Source organism: Suncus etruscus, chromosome 11, assembly GCF_024139225.1.
Source record: "Suncus etruscus isolate mSunEtr1 chromosome 11, mSunEtr1.pri.cur, whole genome shotgun sequence".
Lineage (NCBI taxonomy): Eukaryota > Metazoa > Chordata > Mammalia > Eulipotyphla > Soricidae > Suncus > Suncus etruscus.
Window position 1 is genome coordinate 27,255,127 of NC_064858.1, and position 9,253 is coordinate 27,264,379.

Below are 9,253 nucleotides of genomic sequence, written 5' to 3' on the forward strand. Positions count from 1 at the left end.
ATTGAATTAATTTGAATCATCATCAGACCATTTTGTATCAAATATTTAGACTTGGGCTTTGCATCTCTCAATAATTATCTTTAATGTAAGTTACTTGGGCAATCTTGTATCAAATCATTTGATGACTTTGTCCCCTAAAAAGCTACTCCTTATTTCATGTTCTTCCAGAAATGCATCTAAATTTATTTTACCTGTTGTCTTCCTACTGTAACTTCACCTTGTCCTCTTTCTTTGCATCTTTGTCTTCATAAAAAAAGATGTTGAGCAGCATTCCTGCTACCTCAACTCTCAGTGTGACAATCAAAAAAATAAATATAAAAATAAAAAAAGAAAAAGAAAATAAATTTATTTTACCTGAGTGGCAACAATTTTAATCTAATTCTTTAATGTATTTAATTAATCAATTTTTCATCTGTGTCAGCTTACTCATAACAGGATCCTCCATATTGTCTGACATATCCTTTATTTTATTCTTTATTTTTATTCTATATATTCTTTATATTTATTTATTCTTTATATTTATATTTATTCTATATATTCTTTATTTTTATTCTATATTCAAACTTGACTTGTGGTCCATAATTTCCACTTAAACTTACTGGACTAGATTTTCTTTCTTTGAGTCAGTCCTAACTTAGGCATAAATGTTTCAGGTCTGTTACCTTTCATAGAAAAGAATTTCAAGAGAAGGTAAAATAGTGAAACAAAATAGTTTTTATTATCAAAATTAGAGAGGAATGAATGGAGAAAAAGTAAGAGAGAGGGAGATGCGTGTTCATAAGAGGGTATGGAACTTTCTAGAGTGGAAAAAGCCTAGGTTAATTATTTTCTTAAATTACTCCTGTGTTAAAATGACTAATTTCTAGTTGTAGGTAAAAATTGTATTTATCTATCCTTTTCTTTTTCTGTGGATAATTTCTGACATAAATCATATTATGTTGTCAATGTTCTTCTTTACAGATTTAATTTAACTAATCTAATGAATTGCTCTATTTACCTTTCTTGAACTCACTTCTTATCTTACTATCCATGGTGACAGTTTATAACATGTTTGCTTTCTATGTCCTTTAAGCCTGCCCCTGACCAACTTGCATTATTTATAAGCTTGGCTTTACTTTACTTATTAAGATTTACACTGTCCTTCTATGTATGCACTCTTTTTTTCCTTAAAGTTTCTCCAGATTTTAATCACTTTTGTTTTTTTATAATTCAAATAAATATACTTTCTCATACAAAGAATATCCATGGGACTATATGAAGATTTAACATAAATGTGTGCAGCAGATTTTGCTGATATAGTGACAGAGCAAAGTGGAAAAGGTATTGATGGTAACAGGGCAAGTTAGAGCAGACTTAGTGCTTCTGTTGAATAAGAGACAAAAGTTTATCTTAGACCTGTTCTTGAATTGCACTGTCTAGCAAAAATTTAATAAAAGAAACAAAGCCAAAATAAAACAAATAAAAACACACAATATAACAAGAGCAATAAAGACCTTTCCATGACTTCTTCAGTAGGGTGAATAACACAGAAATACAGAGACAAATGGCCAGAGGACAGAGTGTGCAAACTTGATAGATACGAGCAAATGATTAATCAATTACAAATAAAAATAATGGACATTGATAGGTTAATAATTAAAAAGTGGCAGCTCTTCTGAAAGTTTAGTTTTACTTTAAATTAGTGAACTAAGAAGTGTGTACAATTGCTGGTCAATACATCAAACGATAGCAAGGTATTGTGTTAGGTCTGGAAGTGAAAACCTATTATAGCAAAACTAAATCTTTTTAAGAGAAGAACCCAAGATAAACAGCTGCTTGAAATTGATAATGGAGAGAAAAATTTTTTTCTGAAGGGAAAATAAATGATTATTTAAATGTTATGTATAATGCAGGGTGGTCTGGATGTGGAATTGGAGGTATCAATATAAGCCTGGGTCTGACAGCTACCCACTTACCAATATCTATATAGTCAATTCATACACACATTATGTGGTTATGTACACTTTATCTTTGTGCCTAAATAGTTTTCCACTAATGCAGCAAGGTTTCTTGAGGAAAATATTAGTTTGAGTGCTTGCCAGAGTAAGTGAAACAGAAACCAGGTAGTTGGAGAGCATGAACAATGAGAAAGATGTAGCAAAGTCCAAAGGAATCAGTTTGAAGAGGCTTGCACCAAACATAGGGAGAGATCAGAAGACTAAAAGATCAGAAGACTTAAGAGGCCCTAATAGAAATGTCCATGTAAACTAAGTAATGAACGGACTATATTTTAACTTAGTGTATAAAATAAAATTTGTGGTTCCACATAAAACTAAATAAATATTTAGAGAAAAATGGAAACTGTCTTTTCTTTTAAAAAATTTGTTTTATTGAGACAGTTGTGAATTACAAGTCTTTCACAGTTCTATTTCAGGCATATAATGACAGTGAATAGAGCCATTTCCACCACCAGTGTTGACCTCCTTCCACCAGAGTTCTCAGCATGCACCCCATACCTCCATCCTTAGCCCCTGGACCAGTAGTGTAACAGGTCCATTTTGTGTTTAGCTTGTTATAGTTTGAGTCTCTTGATTCTATGTCATTGACTTTGGCTTGGGTATTTAGTTCTGACCTATTTTTCCCCCAACTCAATGCACCTGAGACTAGTTGGCCCCTGCGGTCCCATCTATTTTCTTTTCTCAATTTGTAGGAAGACATAGGCATATGAAGTAAAACAAAATGATTCCTGTCCTAAGATTCTATGACAAAGGCAGGAGCCACTATCTAGAAGATATAAATAAAATTTAAAAAGGGGAGCAAATGTAGTAAGGTTTATTTATTTATTTTGTGTAGACATAGTAAACTCTGGGGACATTAGAAAAGAAATACCATTGGCTTAAGAGATACAGAGTGTCTCCACCCATGAAGTATACCATTATAAGACTGACTACAGGCTCCAGGAATGTTATTTATTCAACTGCAAGGTCTTTATGGTCCCGGGAAAAGTTTTGCTCAATTGCGGTTGTTGTAGTCAGTCTTCTGTAATTAGAACTTTTGGTTTTTGCACAGATCCTAGGATGAAGTCGAGGTGACACGAAGCATCTACTGTAGAAACTGTCTTTTTCATTAATAAATTGGGTTAGGAGGGAGGACTTGGCCGGCATTTGGTTGTGTTCAAGGACTACTACCTGCTCTATATACAGGGAACAATAGAATCAGGATCAGCTGCATGCAAGGCCAGTGCCCTACCTCCTTTCTGTCTCTCTGTGAAATTCTCTCATATAGTAGAAAGTTAGCGAGAAATATAACATGAATAGTGAAATTAGAAAATCAACAGAAGCTAAAATTAGATAATTAAAATTACAAGAAAAATTGTATTTATTTAATTTCAAAATTTCTCCATGGCAATTATATTTTAATGATAAAGTAACTATAGTGAAGAATATAGTGGTAAATACACTTAAACTTTGTGTTCAAAGATGACATCTCCAGATTAAAAGGAGCAAACTGGCATCAGATGACTGATATGTCTGGAGGCGATCCTAATCTTATGCCAATTGTATCCTTATCTCATGTCAAATATGTGACCAAATCTGAATAATAAGGAAACATTGGACAAAAAAATAAATCAAGAAATGTTTTATAAAACAACTGACATATTCTTTTTTATCTGACTTATATTCTTAATTTTTCTCAAGGTCCAGAAAATACCAAACTAAACAAAGCCAAAAATCTACAAATAAGGAAATAAATAAATCCTAAAGAAACAAATCTTTCAAATAAATTTTTGATTAAAATAGATTGCTGATTAAAATAGATTAGAGAAATATGACAACTAATTGAACCCTAGGTTATTTGAAAGATGAAGCTAGAAAGGCTTATTATTGCCACAATTAAATTCAGACCAATGCAATATTGAATGTACAGTATTAAAAATTTTTTATATAATCTTGCAGCTTTCTCTGTATTTGCATTTATAAGCCAATAAAAGTTTCTAACATAGCAATAAGACTTGAGAAGCAGATAACCTGGAAGTGTTCATGGGTCATTCCTAGGAGCAGTCTTTGGGGTGCCCTCTAGTGCAGGGACCCAATGAAACTTATGAAACATGTCTTTTACCACTTTGAGCCATCACTCCAATTTTTTTAAATCTAAATGGTGAATTTGAGGAAGTTCTTTAAAGAGTATTCTAAATACCATGTTTGTCAAATAAAATTTTGGCTGAACCAAGTTTTTCCAATCTTTTTTTTTTGGGGGGGGGGGGCACACCCAGTGACCCTCAGGGGTTACTCCTGGCTATGCGCTAGCTCCTGGCTTGGGGGGACCATATGGGAAGCCAAGGAGGGGATCTAATCATGGTTTGGTCTGTCCTTGGTCTGCCGCTGTTCAGCCCTACCGCTGTGTCGCCACTTGGTCCTAGTTTTTCCAATCTTTTCCCACTGAAAGTTCTCTTGAAGAAGCTTAACACTTTTAAGGGGATGGGGGTGATTTGAAGTTTATTTGGAAACAGATGGTTTACCCAAAATGTATTATTTTAAGTCATATGTTTGTAGATAATTAACAATGGTTCAATTGTGGTATCTGGTAACATTAAATATGAAGACAAACATCTTGTATATGAATATCATGTTTCTTAACGTGTATAGATTCGTATAAATTAATATTGAAGAGAAAACATGACTTGTGTAACTACGAATTCAAGAACTCAATTATAGACAACTTTGTAACTGTGTATCTCACTATGATTTAATTAAAATTTTATTTTATTAAAATAAAAAATCTTTAGTGCCGGAGTGGTGGCGCAAGTGGTAAGGCATCTGCCTGGCCAGCGCTAGCCTAGAACAGACTGATCCCCCCTTGTCTCATATGGTCCCCTAAGCCAGGAGCAATTTCTGAGCGCATAATCAGGAGTATCACCTAGAGCATCACCACATGTGGCCCAAAAACAAACAAAAAAAATAAAGAAATAAAATAAAATAAATAACTTCCTTTGCAATTGGGGGCCTTTAGAACATTGATGGAGAGGCAGGTTCTCTGGTGATAAGTATTGCATTGAAATGATGTATACATAAAACTATCATTAACACCATTGTAAATCACTCTATCTCAATGAAGATTAAAAGAAAAAGAATATAGAACTGTGATGGCCAAGTAATTAAGGCATTGGATTCGATAAAAAGAATATTGTATGTCTTAAGTGGTTCTAATGAGTCATATATTAAAATGTGGATTGGTTTTCATTGGTTTTATACTAGGTGTATAAAAGTGTTAGGAGCTAGGGGGTGGGGGCAGGAAGAGAGAATGCAATAGGTAGGGCACTTACCCTGCAAGCAGTTGATCTGGGTTCAATTCCTGACATCCCATATGGTCCCCTTAAGTTCCAGCAGGAGTAATCTCTGAGTCCAGAGCCCTAGGCACTGTCTGAGTATGGCCCAAACAACCAAAGAAGTTTTAAGCTAAGAAAAATTTCAAATTATGATTGGAAAATTTATACTTAAGTCTTTTTTAAAGTTGTTTTTTTTTTTTTTTTTTTTTTTTTTTTGTGTGGAGAGAGCTCCCAGGCAGTGCTCATGAGGCCCCTCCTCGCAACATTCAGTCAAATGATTTTAGGGATGATTTGCAAGAGCCTAAGGGCCAGCGGCATTGGGGATTACCTAGATTACTTTACCAGGGCTCTATGAGGAGGTACACCAGGTTCTGCTTGAGGAACCACATTATTTTGGGAATTGAACTAGGTTATGCCACATTCAGGACATATGTCTTACTTAATCTCAATACTGCATCTCTGGTGCCCCCCAAATTTACTTTTTTTTTTTAAATAGCAAATTAAGTTTTTATAATGTTTTCATTTTCTTTAAACTTGGGAATATAAAAGTATATGTTTTATTTGTAGATCTTTCTCTGAATCGGAAAAAGTCATTTAATTACCATTTTAAGTCCATTGTTCTTTTTCAGGAATTGGTTTTGGAATAATAAATCCATGATTTGGAAGTGGTAGCAACAACTTTTGAACTAAAGAATGAAATTAGCTGATGAGATGAATGCAATCTGGAGAAAATTCTATTTTTATTTCTGTGCTCTCCACGAGATTATGTTTTTATTTAATGTCAGCAATTGTCATGTGTTCCCATCTTTATCTACTGGTCTATTAGAAGAATAAATAAAGCAGAGTATGCTGAGGAATAAGAGAATTTAAAATTGCCTAATGAGCTAAACCATATGCTGACAAATGCTATTTAGTTGAGTGGTGAACAGAAGGAGGGATGAATCATTAAGGCATGCCCACTCTCACTAATTAACAGTTTCTGGCTCTCATGCTATATATTCAAGACTCTGAACCATTCTCTTTTCATATAAAGTAAATTTTTACTTCATGAACTGACAAGGGTAATCAGAGTTGATACCATGAAGGCCTATAAAAACCATTTGACTGACAAACAGTCAGTGGAGCAATTGTGAAAAGACCATAGCACCTTTCAACACCAACACTCTGAAAACATCTGGAGAGTTCATGCAATTTGTTCAATTTAAAACCAAATATTCAGCTGCTGTAGAGACAGAAAAGGTTCAGAATAAAGGCAAAATAGAGAAATAAGAAAACAAAAGTAGCTGAGAATATAGCATTAACATTAATTAGAAATGTACTGTATTTTAATTCAATTTTTACGAAATCGGTTTCAATAGTAGTTCTTTTTCTGCATCGAAAATGATATATTTATATTATATTTTATTTATAAATATATATTTATTGTATGTATTTATAAATACATATATTTATTTATAATATATAAAACACTCCTTGAAAACCACACAGAAATTTACAAGGGAATCATAAAACAAAATCAAACATAATCTCATCCAGAGATAATATGCTCAGTTTTGTTGATTGTATAAGTGAATACAGGCACATACACCTCTCTCAGGGAATGAGAGCTAGCTTAGAATAGAGTATATAGCCAGACTGAATGCCTGAATTTACCTCCTAAGTCAGCGACTTAAGAGCTATGACTGTCGGCACAGGGCACTTTATCTCTCTGTGCTTTAATTCTCACATCTTTAAAATTGGGATAATATTATTTATGTTATAAAACACAGAATGGAAGTATATAAATGTTATAGAACAGTGGACAGGATAAAATATATCCTGTTTATATTTTTATCAGCATCCACAATCAACTATTGCTTTATGAGAAACAATACTACATTTATTTATAGATGATGTCGGAGACTTTTTCCAATCTGACAGACTTTTAGCAAAATAAGCTTCTTCATGCTTTTTCTTCTTCTCTCTCTCTCTTTTTTTTTTTGGTCAATGAGGGATGCCATAACATGCATTTTCTTCTATGTTTATTTTTGGGGTGCATTTTGTTAAAGGGTCCATAAAAGGGTCCGTAAAAGCTCACCCACTCAATAAAGATCATGAAACATACCTTCAGAGAATGCAACAGGAAAGCGGGTTTTATTGTCCAGAGCTCTGGGGCCCACCATCCCCTGATGCAACAGGTTCAGAGTGGACCTCAAGTCTTAGAATCCCAGGGCTTTATAGTAAGCCATATGATAATAAGGGTTCAAACTTCAAACATCTCATTGGTACACACAACTGTTATAATTCAAAAAATCCAATAGTTCAAGCAGAAAAAGGCACAATTTCTCAGTTAGTCCAAACTCTCTTTGATGTCAGTCATCCCAGCCCTCATCCTGATGGTATGCAGAGATATGGGTTGGACCCTTCAGGTGGTCTCCCTTTCAAGGAACTTCTCATTTCAGTCCCTCTCTCTTGTGACCTTCTAAGATATCTTGTGGAGGGACAGTGCTAAGGGAGGGGACTCGGTGCCCCTCATGTATGGTTCACTCTACAGGCCTGGTCTTTTTACCTTATAATTGCAGCCTGTAATGGTAGAGCTTATATCAGCTAAGAATCAATACAAAAGTCCTTAAAAGCAAGGAAAAACAAAATGGTTAATCCTATTTGAATCACACCTATTACCTAATAAAGTTACAAAATCACTATTACTTACTAAAACTATAACACTTCTTAAAAACACTATAAAGCTCCTTAAAAGTACACTTTAAAATATAAATTTTGAGATGTTACATACATCATCCAATAAATAAAGAGAAAATGCAGCCATTTCAAACATCCTCTCCCATCTCACCCGAATTTCAGTTTATCGCTCTTTTAGCTATGTTATGTTTGTTTCAACAAACCTACAATACCTAGTGTAATAAATGACAAGGGCAAGGCATTCTTAGCCACCTAGGTTTCTGCCCTTTGCCTGGTCTTCGAGGCTTATACTGCCCTGGTATGCCAGTTTATTGTTTCAAGCTTTGGGGCTCCAGTTATACTTTAAACAAAACTCGTGAGCAGAAGCATGGAAGCATGATTAATATATTTTGCCTGGGAATTTAATTCAGGGGAATTTTAAGGGGATAGAAATCAAATTCAGGCCATCTACATGCAAGTCTGTAGACATTCTTTAACATTTTCCAGCAAATGACTTAAGTAATTGGGCCTCAGTGATGTTTTCCTATGGTTATTAATAGGAATAAGCAAATCCATAAATAAGTGGGTTGGGAAATTATCAAAATCCAGGGTATCTTTTTCAACACAGTTTTTTTATTTTGTTTTGAGACCATTATGAATTACAGTTGTATTTCAGGCATATAGTGACAGTGAATTAGGGCTATTCCCACCACCAGTTTTGACCTCCATCCATCAGAGTTCGCAGCATCCATCCCGTACCTTCTTTCTTAGCTCATTGGTCTTCTAGTGTTGTTACACTAGTTACACACACCTGCTGGTCCACTTTGTGTTTAGCTTGTTATAGTTTAGGTCTCTTGATTCTATTGTCATTGACTTTGGCTTGGGTATTTATTTCTGACCTATTTTTCCCTCCACTCAATGCACCTGAGACCACTTGGCCCTTGGGGTCCCATCCATTATTTTTTATTTTCTCGATTTGTAAAAAGATATAGAGATATGAGGCAAAACAAAATGATTCATGTTCTAAGATTCTATGAAAAAGGCAGGAGCTCCTATCTAGAAGATATAAATAAAATTAAAAATAAAAAAGGGGGGCAGATGTGGCAAGTTTTTTTTTTTCATAAGTGCAGTAAACGTTGGGGAAATTAGAAAGGAAATTTCCTTGGCCTAAAAGATACAGGGTGTCTCCACCCATGAAGCATGCTGTCATAAGACCGACTACAGGTTTTGGGCATGTTAGTTGTCCAACTTTAAGGTTTTTCTTTATGGTCCTAGGAAATGTTCTACTCA